The sequence below is a fragment of the Lepidochelys kempii genome, chromosome 10 (assembly GCF_965140265.1).
Source record: "Lepidochelys kempii isolate rLepKem1 chromosome 10, rLepKem1.hap2, whole genome shotgun sequence".
Lineage (NCBI taxonomy): Eukaryota > Metazoa > Chordata > Testudines > Cheloniidae > Lepidochelys > Lepidochelys kempii.
This window is the reverse complement of record NC_133265.1, coordinates 26,376,653-26,391,391: the sequence shown is the minus strand read 5'-3', so window position 1 is coordinate 26,391,391 and position 14,739 is coordinate 26,376,653. Positions and strand designations below refer to the sequence as shown.

General features: G+C 41.1%; 1 long non-coding RNA gene across 1 annotated transcript in view; it reads right to left on the bottom strand.

Annotated features, from left to right (window-relative positions):
* Positions 1-572: 572 nt before the first annotated feature.
* Positions 573-14,739, bottom strand: part of LOC140918356 (uncharacterized) — a 40,137-nt gene continuing 25,970 nt past the window's right edge. Inside the window, exon 3 of the long non-coding RNA XR_012161157.1 lies at positions 573-1,674. This is a non-coding gene — a long non-coding RNA (uncharacterized lncRNA). The remainder of the gene's footprint in view (positions 1,675-14,739) is intronic.

Genomic DNA, 14,739 nt, shown 5'->3' with positions numbered 1-14,739 from the left:
CAAAACAGCCCCCAATCAAGTATATTTCCCTAATGCGCAAATGTCACTAATGCCTAGCAAGGCCATTGCGCTCTTCTCACATGAGGAGTTCATTTATCCCCATTACACTTCTCTGGACAAATCTTTAGCTCTCAAAATTTTGTTGATCAACACCTGTGACAAATGCACAGAATGTTAATGCACTCATGAGGGTCATTGTTCAAGAGCTTTTGAATGACTCGTGCTCTGGGTCACCTGTGTCCAGAGCCACTCATGGAACTGGGTGAACCTTAAGTTCTTTGCAGGCAGTTTTCTGTCCATGGCAGTTCTTCTTGATGGTTGTTTTCCCTCAGCTGTAGCGTAGCCAATTGTGGCTGGGATTTTCAAAAGAACCCAAGGGATTTATGCACTCAGTTCCCATTGCATTTCAGTGGTATTTGAGTGCCTAACCCCCTTGGTCTCCTTTGAAATTCCCAGCACATGTGTGTTCTCTTCCTGGTATTTCATAGAAGGAGCCACATATTCTGACCACTGATTTCAGAAAATAAAAATTGCTGTTGACTGGAAAACAATTAAATAATGTAAACATTAAGTTTTGTTGGCTTTTGTCTTTATCTCAGCATGCCTCAGACACACACGAGAACATAGCAGTTTCGGCTGAATTATCCAGATGGAATCTCTTCTAGTTCACCTGACAAAATTGCTACCTTTGAACCAGGGGAAAAGACAAACTTGGGAAAGGGTGTTCAAGTGGTTAAGCACAGGACTGGGATTTAGAAGATCTGTATTCTCTTCCCAGCTCTGTCCCAGACTTTTTACTTGGCCTTGGGCAAAACACTTAACTTCTTTGACCCACAATTTCTCCATTTTTAAATGGAGTGATAATAGCTATCTCTTAGGGATGTTTCAAAGGTCTGTGCATTCATGTTTAAAACACACAGATCCTCAGACAAAAGGTGCTATACTTGTTCAACATATTCTTGTTATTCACAAAACTCTTGACAAAAATTTTCTCTTCCTCGCTGATCTCTTGCTGATGAGCCAAGTCATTGCATGAGTTCCCCTTCAGGGGATGTCACAGGATTTCGGCTGTAGCCTGTTTATCAAGGGGTTGCTCCAACCGCCACTGAAGTCTGTGGGTATCTTTCCACTGATGTAAATGAGACCTGAATCGGGCTTTAGAAAACATAACCATAGCCAAGATAGGGTAATTGGTGCCTTAGAACCATGTACAATGATTAGTGAGACAGCGAGATCTCAATAAAAACAGTCAGGTGACTGAGTGAGTGACTAAGGACCTCCCTTCCTCCTTGCAATATTTTATAAATAAGGATGGCTGAATTAGTGCTTTATTCTAATGAGCATTCTGAATGACAAAGAGTTGGATCTTACTTCCTGTGTAGTGTCTCCGGATTTAGCCCACCAAAATGTATCCATTTTTGGAAAAAAGGCATATTGTCTCAAGGAATACATGTGTACTGTGCACAAAGAAACACTTCTCCTGTAATCTACTGTGCTATTTCTGCCAGTATTTATGTTTGAATAGCATTTTTCCACTCCACTTCTCCATGCTTCTCAATCCAGCAGTGAAGTTGTCATAATCTTGCATTTATGACATCGTCCGTTGTCCTTGAATTTATTGTGATATGACAAACATAGCATTCAGACCTATAGGATCATCCAAAAGTAGTTGAGCTGTGAAAGAAAGAAAGACTTTGGTTGAACTCCTATTTTTAAGGTCATCAGTAGAGGTGACTAGGACAGCTATGAAACACATTTATAATGGCATATTTTCTATAGCGGTTAAATCCTTATTTAAGACAGTGCTAAAAGTCCTCCCTGGTTTAGGTAAAATCAGTCATCAAAGAGAAAATCAGTTGTTTTTTGACATGTACATTTTATTTTAGGGGACACAACTGAAGCCTGCTTATTATTTCCCTGGTTTGGTCTATTCCTGGGTCGAGTTTTCAAAATGGGGGCTTCATGTAGCATACCTACTCCATGCAAGTTCTTTATAATCATTTACACAAAGTAATTTCTGTTACGGCAAAACTGAAAACTATAAAGTACCCCCACCAAATGTTCTGATCTCAGCACATTTTCATGGTGTGCAGAAATCTGCACAATTCCTGAATGAATTTAATAAATAACATGTCATTCAGCTATTGGCTGGATTATAGCACATGGCATAAACTCAAGCAGTCAGCTGACCTCTCATTCCCCCCACTTTACCAATTCTGTTCAGTGTGAGCAGTTATAGAAGTTTTTTTAAAACCATTAATAGAACACAGGCAGAAGATGATGAATTAAGGGAGCCTCCATTAATTTTTCATTTTGACAGATTATCGTCCGTCAAAAGGCAGAGGAGATGCCTCTTGTACACAGAGCTAGGGAGCTTGTTCTTTGTAACATAGGCTTACGTTTTTCACATGAATTAGGTAGTGGGCACCAAAAGGATAAAAAATTCATGACAATCTATAATTTACATGCTGGAAGATAAATAATGAACTAAATCCTGTCATTAAATTGGTCTTTCATTTTTCTTAATCCCTGGGGTGATGAATCTGATTTTGCAACAACATTTAGTATAAATTGATTTTTTTTTTTTGGTGGGGGCAAAGCTGTTAAATATACCTTTGTTATAAATAGCTTAAGCTGTACGGTACATTGCCTTAGGCTCAAAGATACACCAGGCTATTAATGTAATATTACATTAAGATTGACATTAATTAAAGTCAATATTAACATCACCTTTTATAAACCAGGCTAAGCTACAAAAAAAATCATAAATACTGTAGGGTTTGGTTTAATTAACTTGGCTTTTTCTTTAGAAAAGAAAAAAAAAGAAATAAAATTACTGATATACAGTGACACCTCCTTTATCCAAATGGAATTAATGTGGATAAATGAGGGTTTTCAAATTGTTTAATACACATCAAGGGACATGACCTCATTTCACATAAATTAGGCTTTTTCTGATAGCTGAGGTTAGGGTAAGTGAAGTTTCACTGTGTATAATAAATAATAAAAGTGGAAACCTTAAAAGAAAAGCTTAACAATTCCAGCTCTAGGATAAACAGCTCACCTGGTGAATTTCATGGTGTTCTGTTTCGAAAAGACTGAAAGAACTCTGGGTATGTAAAATGGAAACCCTTTTGTTACTCCCTCTTGTTTCTTTATAGAAATTAGTGTACACATCGTGTGGCCTGGTTGACAGCTCTGTAAATTACCGTACCTATGTGTGTGTCTAGATATACCCCACAAGACATTGCCCGCATCATTCCCTGCATCTCAAGCAATTGGGCTGCTTTCAAGATAAACTTTCCTTTAAAAGAATAAGGCCCTGATCCTGTAAGCTGTTTCACCTGTGTGAACCCCTTGCCCCATGCAAAACCCCACAGAAGTCATTAGGACTCTGCAGGGGGTACTCCTGGATGGAACAGCCTCTCTAGCCACCGGCCTAGCATACAGTGAAATATTAGGTGCCAACTTCCTCTCTACCCGGGGGGTGCTCGACCCTTCCACTGCAGGCCCTATCCCCATTCCACCCTAAACCCACCACCTCTTCCCGCCCTCATTCCACCCCCACTCACGCCTTCCCCAAGGCCGCACCCTGCCCTGCCTCTTCCCACTCTGCCTCTTTCTGCCCCCTGCCCCGAGCATGCCCCGTCCCAGCACCTCCTGCATGCAGCAGAACAGGTGATCTGCGGCAGGCGGGACGTGCTGGGAGGGAGGGGGTGAAGTTGATCAGTGGGGCTGCTGGCGGGCAGGAGGCACTGTGGGTGGAGGAGCTGGCTGCTGGTGGGTGCTAAGCACCTGCTAATGTTTTTCTGTGAGTGCTCCAGCCTTGGAGCACCCACTGAGTCGATGCCTATGAGTGAAATCCTAGCACTGAGACATATGTGGCCCATACACCTCCCCTGGGAACACACTCTCCTCTCTCTATCTCAAGGAGGAGGAAACCCTTATTTGACTTCCCCTAACTCAAGTGGTTTCCGTCCTTTTTGGGCAATTGGCACGCAGAGCAGAAAGGGCAGAGAACATCAGGCTATGTTATCCTATTCAAAAGGATCAGCTGAACTAACTGAAGCTGAGCAACCCCTGGTTGCTATTAGTAATGATAAATAAAGCAGAGAATGTAATCACCTCCATTCAAGGAAATCTAATCAGCACAGCTTTGGTCATCCTTCTTTATCAGATTGGCTATGGAACAAATCATTAATGATGATTACAGAAGCTGAAAGCTGAAGTCCATTTAGCTTGGATGTACTAGAAAACAGGTATCTTAATGCACTACTAACCATATCCTTTTCAATAATGGAGAACATTGTCGTGCTGGCAAAGGTCAGGTGGTTTTAGAACCTGCTGCAATATAAAAGGGAACTGCTGTACACAGCAGGATTTGCCATTTGATCTGAAGTGACGATTTGTTTGTTTCTTTGTTGGAATTGTTGCTAGAGGCAGGTAACCTAATCTAGTTAACTAAATGCATTCGGTCTCATTCTTATCTCAGTTACCATGGTTTAATTTAATTGACTTTAGTGGAGCTACTCCTGATTTACATGGTACAGGATCAGAATCAGGCTAATTAATTTAATGGTTGAGCCATGCCTCAATTAGAAATCTACCATTGATTATCAAGACATTCCTCCTTATGGAAAGATGCAGTCCTTGATGTGGCACTGTAACAGGCAATCCTACATGCAAAGAGTCGAGTGAAATTTATAGGGGGGATCAGTGATTTTGCTGGAGAGTCCTTTTCGCATCATTTTGTAACTTTCTGACAAAAAGAAAAAGAGGACTTGTGGCACCTTAGAGACTAATACATTTATTTGACCATGAGCTTTCGTGAGCTACAGCTCACTTCATCGGATGCATTCAGTGGAAAATACAGTGGGGAGATTTATATACATAGAGAACATGAAACAATGGGTGTTACCATACACACTGTAATGAGAGTGATCCCTTCAACTAGAAACTTTTCCATGCTTTGCCTTTTAGGTACTCAACTTGAGACACCTTCAAGGGGCTGGATTTTCTGACAGAGCTGAGCCCCCCACCCCCAACTCTTTGCAAACATGGCCACTTTGTGGGGTCTCAAACATCAATAACTTTTGACAGTCTTGGCATTTAATCAGTAAGACTGCAGTAGGTTTGCATTTTACTGTTTCAGTGGCATTGTGGGATTTGGCTTGTTACGAAACTCTTCTAGCAGCGGTCAATGATAGATATTTTTCCCATTCTGTGCATGGCTAGGAATTTGCAGTGATTCCTCACAGATACTCACCTGTGGGGCAAGTGCATAGCCCCTTCGACTTCAGTGGAACTGTGCAGTTTGCACTTGTTAAAGATATGGCTCATTATCTCAATCTATCTCTTTTACTTTTACAGGCGTCCATTTTACAACCACTCCCATTTCCAGAGCCCTCGTAAGCACGAGGCCCAAACACAGTTCCTGAGCACAAGGATTGTTCGTGCCCTACTCCCTAGGGGAGCACAACATCTGAAATGGGCCCCTGTCCCTACCCCATCCTCACACCAGCCTGCTGAGGGCGACCAGCACAGTGGGGAGAGTAAGCCGCACTCAACGTAGGAGCATAGCAGTGAGCTCACTTCCCTTGTCCACCAGGAAAGAGTTCTGCCAGGAGCCACCCCCAGTGGGGCTGTGCAGCTCTGCACTGCTCTTTGTTGTGAGCGATACCTAACGGGCACACTTGAGCCCACAAGCAACAGTATGTTTGCAAGTGGCAATTTGATTGTACAAGGATTAAACTCACTTAGATATAACAGCCACATTATCTCAAACCAGTGTGTAGTATTCTCCCAACTTTACGGAATCCAGAACTTGTATGTCTCTTTCTACACTGCTTATGTCCATCTTTTACACAAATACACTTAACTGGGTCCATAGCAGTCAATGGCTCAGTATCCCATCGCCTTGTATTTATATTGTGTGACTGTGATGTCCTGTGAAAGATACAGCTAGGTGCAAGCTAATGTACTGTGATACATTTTAAAATCATGTCTGTAGATCCTCTTTTGGCATCTCTCAGTCAGTTGCAGGAAATGTATCCTAAGGAATTACCATAAAGAAAGCTGGACTAACGACAGATTGATTTAATGCAAGTTCATGCCATTAATTTCTAGAGATTGGTAGATTTGAATGAGCTTCCTGAGGAATATTACAAAAATGTTTCAGTTAATTCCAGACTGGAGTAATGATCAGTAGCTCCCTTTCATGATCCCCTTTCCTGCACAGGATTTTATACATGAAGATTTCCATACAAAACACAGTGCTTGACACCAAATTTTATTATATGCCGTTGTGATGTCAGCACTAGCTGAATACAAAATGATATTGCACATGTAAAATTATCATTATCACTTTACATCACAATAAAGAGGCCTCATCTGCATTGTGCTAGACACTGTACAGATATCTAACAAAAGATGGTCTCTGCCCCAAGAGTTTACAATCCAAGTGTAAAATGAGAGACAACAAATGGACACATCAAGAAAGAATTAAAATGTAAGAATATAAATTAATGCCAGTCAATGTGGTTTTATGGAAAATAGGTCTTGTCAAAGAAACCTGATTTCATTTTTTATATTAAAGTTGGTTGATAAAGATAACTGCATAGATGTAATAGAGTTAGACTTTCGTAAGACATTTGACTTAGTACCGCACAACATTCAGATTACAAAATTATCACCAAAAAGTACCAATAAAGCACACATTAATGGTTTAAGAATTGGCTAACTGACAGATCTCAAAATATAGTTGTCAATGGGGACTCGTCTTTGAATGAGGGTATTTCTAGTGGAGTTCTGCAAGGAATGGTTACAAGGCCTGACCCTATTCAACACTGCCATCAGTGATCTGGAAGTGAATATAAGATCACTGCAGATTTAAAAAAAAAAAGATTGGCAGAATGGCAAGTGATGATGAGGATAGGGCAGATATACAGAGCAACTTGGATTACTTGGTCAGAGGGGTCCACTCAAACAAAATCAATTATAATACATTTATATCTATGGAATGAGGTATCTTGGAAAGCAATGACTCTGGAAAGGCTTTAGTGGTCAAATTGGACAAGCAACTCAGCATCAGCTCCCAATGTGATGCTGTGGTAAAACAGGTTAATGCAATCCTTGGATGTGTAGACAGGGGAGTAGGGAGTAGATTTTTACCTTGGTATACAGCATTGGTGAGACCAATACTGGAGTACTGTGTCCAGTTCTGGTGTCAACATTTTTAAAAGGATGTTGAAAAAATGGAGAGGGTGCCAAAAAAAAAAAAAAAAAAGAACCACAAAAATTATTCAAGGGCTAGAGGAAATGCCTTGCAATGAGACACTGAAAGTGCTTCATCTGTTCAGTTTATCAAAAAGAAGATTGAGAGGTGTCTTCATTACAGTATATAAGAAGACCCATCACAGGGTGAAAATACTGAGTGCTCAAGAACTCTTTAATTTAGCAGGGAAAGACAGAAAATGGCTAGAAGTTGAAGCCAAACAAGTTCAGATTAGAAATAATGCAGATATTTTTAACAGTGAGGGTGGTTAACCAGTGAACAAACTACCAAGGAAAGAGGTGGATTCTCCAGCTCATGATGTCTTCAAATCAAGACTGTGAATGCTTTTTTGCAAGCTATGCTTTAACCAAACTCAAGTTATTGGACTCAATACAGGGGTAACTAGATGAAATGTAATGATCTGTAATATGCAGGAAGTCAGACTAGATGATCTAATGGTCCTTTCTGCCTTAATGTCTGTGAATCAGATGGGAAGAGAAAAAGGTAACAATGTGAATGTTAATAAGATGTTTCTTGGCACTTAATGCTGTAGGTCAGTGGTGGGCAACCTGTGGCCCGCATGCGGCCCATCAGGGTAATCTGATTGCGAGCTGCGGGTCATTTTGCTGACGTTGACCATCCGCAGGCACCGCCCGACCCAGCTCCCGCACGTACCTGTAGCCCGCCGCTTCCCGCAGCTCCCATTGGTCGGGGACAGCGAACCGCGGCCACTGGAAGCTGCAGTGGGCCGTGCCTGTGGACGGTCAATGTCAACAAAATGTCTTGCAGCCTGCAATCAGATTACCCTGATGGACCAGAAATTGCCCACCACCTGGTCTAGGTCATATATTTACCTTATCTCTTCAGGGCTTGATATTATTTCTGTAACTTTTGGAAATCTCCTAGATACTGCTCCTAATAAAACTTAGTTCTCAGTGTTGCACCACCTCTTTTTTGAAGAGCATCCTCCCTATCAGCCATTGGAGGATTTTGGATTACTTGCCAATTAGTGCATGGCAGCAGTGAGCTTACCCATGTCATTTAAAAATTGTTAGAGATCCAAAAGAGTGGCATAATTCAGATCTTTCCTAACAGGAGGTGCATGTGTGGTTTCCGGATAACAACGCAACATATTAAAACAAATTAGCTCACTAACCAATTGTCAACTCACCTATAAGGGAGACAGCGTACATGTGTTTAGATAGGACCTGAAGTAAAGTATGCTGATTCTTCTGTCTACTGAGCTCAGCCTTATAGACTGTAGGGAGTAGCAGTAAAATTTTCCAAAGCACCTAAGTTACTTAAGAGCCAAAGTCCCCTTGAAAGTCAATGAGATTTAGTCTCCTGAGCTGCTTAGGCACTCTTGAAAATGGTACCCTAGAGCATTTAGTAAATATTGCTTAGAGAAAAACTACTTTAGGCTACTCAGTTCACCATTAGTTTTGTTCATAACTGTCCATTTCTACTTAGTGTTCTCTGAAGATATTTTTCTTTGTATTGTTATCCCTTTTGACCTGAGCACCTATTCAATATTCAGGGCTTTGCTGAGTTGTTTCCATTCAGAGGAGAAATTGAGGTTGGAGTCAGGTATTTATCTGATGTTGTTTATTTACAAAGAATGTACAAAGTCCTATTTCCCTGAACACAGCAGGAATCAAGCAACAGGAGGCAGTTTCTTTGCTCACAGTTCCACGCCTCTCTCCAGCCAACACTGTGCCCTAAAAGTTTTCTCTCTTGGCTGTGTTACCTGTGCTTCCCTTGACGTCTGCTTCTGGCTCTCCTAGTTTTTCTCTCTCATAAGCATGCCAGCTCATGCATTTGCATTCAACCTCCAGCAAAATCCCTTCACCCACATAGCTCAGCTTCTGACCAGCTTTCCATTTTGGGCCCTGGATCTTACTGTTTCAGCTATTTTACTCAAAGGAACTTAACTGCTTTTTACATTTATCCTGAATGTACGGTAACCATGAGGCTCACCAGCTTCAGGGAGGTTTCACCCAACCTCCATCATGACATTATCTTCTGGACAGAAATCAGCCATTTCTGTATTATACTGAACATCTTTCATGATTTAAGATGATCCAAAATACTTTTGTGGAATTTGGGCCAGATGGGTGTAATGCCAGTTTACACCAGCTAAAGATCTGGCCCAATATTAGGTACAGTGTGCAGAACATTATTCTTCTGATTCGTAAGGCCAGTCATGGTAACATCATAAAACCAGTCAGGTGGAATCTCTCATTGCTGAAAAAGATTTCTTTAGCCCATGCAGCCTATACCAGTGGTTTTCAAACTTTTTTTTGGTGACCCAGTTGAAGAAAATTGTTGATGCCTGTGACCCAGTGGAGCTGAGGATGAGGGGTTTCGGTGCAGGAGGGGGCTCTGGGTTTGAGGGGGCTCAGGGCTGGGGCAGGGGATTGGGGCCCAGGGCTGGGGCATGGGCCTACCTCCGGCGACTCCCGGTCAGCAACGCAGGCTTCCTGCCTGTCCTGGCACCATGGTCCGTGCTGCACCGTGGAAGCATCCAGAAGTGGGCCCGGCTCCTAGGGGGAGGCGTGGCTCTCACCTGCAGGCATCGCCCCTCCCGCCCCAGCTCTCATTGGCCAGTTCCTGGCCAATGGGGGTGTGGAGCCGGTGCTCAGGGTGGGGCAGTGCATGGAGCCCCATGGCTCCCCTGCCTACGAGCCAGACCCGCTGCTGGCCACTTCCAGGATGCAGTGCAGTTTCAGAACAGGTAGGGACTACTAGCTTTTAATGGCCACCTGCCAGGGTCCTTGGTGCTGAGCAAGGTGACCCAGTGGCTTGCATTCCGCAACCCAGTACTGGGTCGTGACCCGAACTTTGAAAACCACTGGTCTATACCACTGAGACATTTGGGGTGAAACTCTGACCTCATTTAAGTCAATGGGAGTTTTGTCATTGACTTAGCAGGGCCAGAATTATGCAATCTGCATTTTCGGTGTTTTGTAGCAAACGTGTATAACAAATGCATAGGAAATACTGGTGGGTTTTCACTATGGATTAGGCTTTGGTAGTCTCCCAAATTATGTTGGCCTATTTAGGCATATTTAATGCTATTTTGGGCTTGTTGGTATGCACACTGCTCATTGCTTTAAATGTAGCCTCAGGGGCCCTTTGAGCTGGAGTTAGAGATTAGGTTCTCCCAAGGGGGCACTGTGGACTCATACATGGAGGATAATGGGACTGAGCCAATTTGTACTGAAGTCAGTGGTTGTAGGACCGAGTCCAGTATGATGATAAAAGTACTATGTATATGAGTGAGCCCGAGTATCACCTGAGTAAACAGAATGAAAATATCAGAGGAAAATCCTTGCATGCCCATTATTGCAAGAAATGTATAGATTTGTCACAAGAACGATCTTAGTTATACACTGATTGTGTAGAAGAAAAATCTACCAGGCATTTGCCACTGATGCTGCATGACACTTAATTTCTTTCAGGGAGGTTAAATCTGGGATGCCTAAATAGTCTGACAGTGTCTCTTTGTAATGTGATCTCAGATTCATGGGTCTAGCAAAAACGACAGTCCATCTACATTGGCAGTCTGCCGAAGGGATACCTGGACCTGGACTATCAAGAGACGTGCAGGACTGGGGAGCAAATAGAGACCTTGGTGAAATCCTGGCCCCATTGAAGTCAGTGACAAAACTCCTATTTCACCCCTTGATCCAGCAAAGCACTTAAGCATGTGTTTAACTTTAAGCACATGAGTAATCACATGAAGTCTATCAAGTGCTCTTATATTTAAAGTGCGTGGCAGTGCTGTGCTGGATTAGTGCCTAAGAGCTTCAGTGAATATGGCTGGGATGAGCATGTGCTTAACACAAAGCATATACTTAGGTTCTTTGCTGAGTTGGGGGTCAAAATTATTTATTTGAGACTGCACTTTCTTGTATACAAGAACTTACACAATTAACTGGTAGGAAATTTAACTTCCTTTATACATCATAAAAGATGACAATCTCAATCTGCTTTGGAATTTAGGTGTCCTACAAAATATATGCCTTTGCGTGGCCATTGTCCCTATACAAATTTCCTTTTACTAGTTTTTAAATGAGAAATGTGCTATATAGATTCCTTCAAAGAAGAATTAGAATTGAGGATTTAATCATAAAGAATGGCAATTTATACGTGTACATTATTACTCTTTCAATTTAGTAATTCTGAAGGAAGGGACATGTTATGAAACAACTCTCATGTATATGGTGAAACTGCTTGTTTTATCACATGAAACCAATAGATCACTATATTCTCTCCAGAAGGATTAAAATATGATATGCTTGAATATTGGGAAAATTTATCTCTCTATATCTTTAAGGAGTAGTAGATTTTCAGTGATAATCCATTGTCATAACCCTAGCATAACGACCATTCAGTTAGATGGGAGCAACACTGAGCACTTTTGAAAACCCAGCCCCAAGTGATAGGTGTCTTTAAAAAAATGTAGAGACTGGCAAGCCAAATTAATGCACTGTGATGATGGGATTTCACTTTTGATCTCAGAACTAGAAGCAATTCTAAAAAAAATTTCCTTCATTTATCCCTATGTATAGTTTAGTGAATTTTGTTATTTATTTATTTTATTGTGGATCTCACTTGGAGCCCCAGTCATGGACCAGGACCCCATTGTGTGAGGCATTGTACAAACAGAGAACAAAATGGTGGGTCCCTGCCTCAAAGAGCAATCTGTTTCAATAGGTTTGTATTTTTATTATAAGAGGTTTTAACATAAAGGAAAATAAGACCGAGCATTTCAGGGTGCAAAACAAATGTGGGGAGGCAAAGAATGGACTTAGCACTGCATGAATGAATGACAAGCAGCATGATAGATTTATTGCCACATCAGTGACAGGATGGGGATTATAAGGCATCCACCCCCCTCCAAAAAAAAAAGTATGAATAGTGAGAAAAAGAGGTGATGAATGCAGAGTACAGTGATGAGACACATATGCATGACTTTTACAAAGGAAAGAACAAAGTTGGCAAAGATCAAAATGATCAAGTGTCTAGTTTAATGTTGTAATAACTGTCACTGCCAGTCAGAAAAGACCTCTTCTTCAAAGACATGGAGCATTTCAGTGAGCAGCAAGATGAATATTCAAACTTTCAGACAAAAGGAAAGATGATGATTGAAGAACTCTGGGAAGACAACATGTGGCTAATGGAAAAGGTGCTTGGAATCACAAATATTAGCATTGTAAAAAGGAATAGTGTGAGGCAAAAGGGATGTTTATTATGTTGGAAGAAAGCTGTGTAAAACCTTTGAGATTTGCCTGATGGATACTTCACAGGACAGTGATGCTCCGTTAACTTTGCATCCTAAAATTTCCTTGGGATGATATTTTCTCCTGACCACAAACTAATTTCAGTCTACCAAAGGACAACAATTGAGACCAACACAGCCATTTGGAACAAAGCTCTGAGGGGAAAAAAACTGTAACAATAAGATACAGCCATTCCAATTGACTAAATATTCTATTTTCAAAAACATGGCAGAATTTAAACTTCTATTATGTAGGATAATGTATAATGGGATAATGTCCCAGGGCCTAATACGGCTGATGATGAAAGCTTTGCCATGAACTTTCATGGGACTATGGTGGGTCCTGTTTTTCTAATCTTGCCGGCACTTGGTGGCCCATGCTTTTAAAAGGAAAGGACTATATGCTGCTGTTAGTTATGCTGTTGTAAATTCAGATGGCAATACAAAATACTTGTTGATTGCCTGTTCTGTTGGTTCCCGCAGAAGCACCTGGCATTGGCCACTATCGGAAGACAGGATACTGGGCTAGATGGATCATAGGTCTGACCCAGTATGGCCGTTTTTATACCATCTGTGTAATGTTGGAAACAAGTCTAGTGTATCAGGGTGTGCCTGTGTCATTTGACTGGAATCAGAGGAGGTTCAGTGAGAACCTAGAATTCCTCATGACTGAAAAAGTTATTAACTTAATAATCATACACTGTAGAATATTATCATGTTACTAACTTGGGTTTCAGGATGCCAGAACACTGAGTTACATTGTTGTGGTTACTTTAGGTTAGATTATGGGATTTTAATTGCTTACTGTATATTTTTTGTCTGTTTTAAATACAAGAGCTTTAGATTTCAAAGTAGCAGCCGTGTTAGTCGGTATCCGCAAAAAGAAAAGGAGTACTTGTGGCACCTTAGAGACTAACAAATTTGTTAGAGCATAAGCTTTCATGAGCTACAGCTCACTTCATCGGATGCAAGAGTTTTAGAGAGCCTAAACTGCTCCCATTGAAGTTACTGCTAAAAATCTTGATGAGGCCAGATGCTCTGGTCCGGCCAGACTCTGATCATAGCACGTTGTCTCTGCGGTGTCTGGATCGTATAGCTGACCTTTAACAGCTCAATCCTCCAATGCATGTTAGAGCAGCCTTGGGGCTGCTTTAACTTCCATCAGCTGTTTCCTAAGTTTCTGTTTTGGGGGTAAGGACAGCTCCAGCAACAAGGACTTGGCGGGAGGGGTTAAAAAATAACTGCTCTAGAGGTTCTGCAACCCAAGGATCCCTCTACTTAGGGGGAATTCTCAAGTAGCCCATTAAGCCACCTTTAAGGCTGCTTTGTGCCTTTCAGGACTGACATTGACTTTAAAAGATCAGGATTCAGTCCAGAGTAGATAAACAAGGTCAAAAACACAAATGGTGAAATCCTGAACCATTCAAGTCAATGGGAGTTCTGTCATTGACTTCAGTGGAGCCAGGATTTTACCCAAAGGGTGTAGGATGAATTAAATCACTTACATACCATGGAAAACAAACATAATCTTATCTGTATGGAAGACTCAAAAATATAATATTTTCAGAGTATGTTGCGGAAAAATTAAAGTAAAAAACATGAAAAAATACAGCAATATTTTAATTAAGTATTTTACAAAAGAAGAGAAACTTAAGCAATTACTCACCAATTAGTAACAAATTACTCAACAGCTTAGCATATGATGATTTACTAAAGTGTCGATCAGCTGACTCATACAGCTGTATTTCAGTCAAGAAAAGGGACAACACTATGAAACTGGACCCTAGAAAAACTTGGAAATAACAGACAGCAATCATTTTTGGCCTTCAAGGATTATCAGCTCTTACATAAATTAAGGATGGTGTGCAAGTTAAAAGGGTAGGCTGCTGTAGTAGAGCAATACATTGCCAGAATACCAATGCATGCTCTTGTTTACTGTAAGATCGTAAGTCTAAACTCAGTTATATAAGGAGGATTATGTTTCTATGAGCATACAGGGCAAAGGATTTGCCTCTACTCTTAATTTGTTGAAAATGGAATCAGTCAAGAGCTATTCTGCTGGTTGAAAAGGAGACATTTGAATACAGAGAATCACCTGGTTGCTAGTCAATAATGGAGCTTAATTCAATATTCTGATATTATTGAAAGCATCTATCACTGTAGCATCTGGGTTTCAGATATT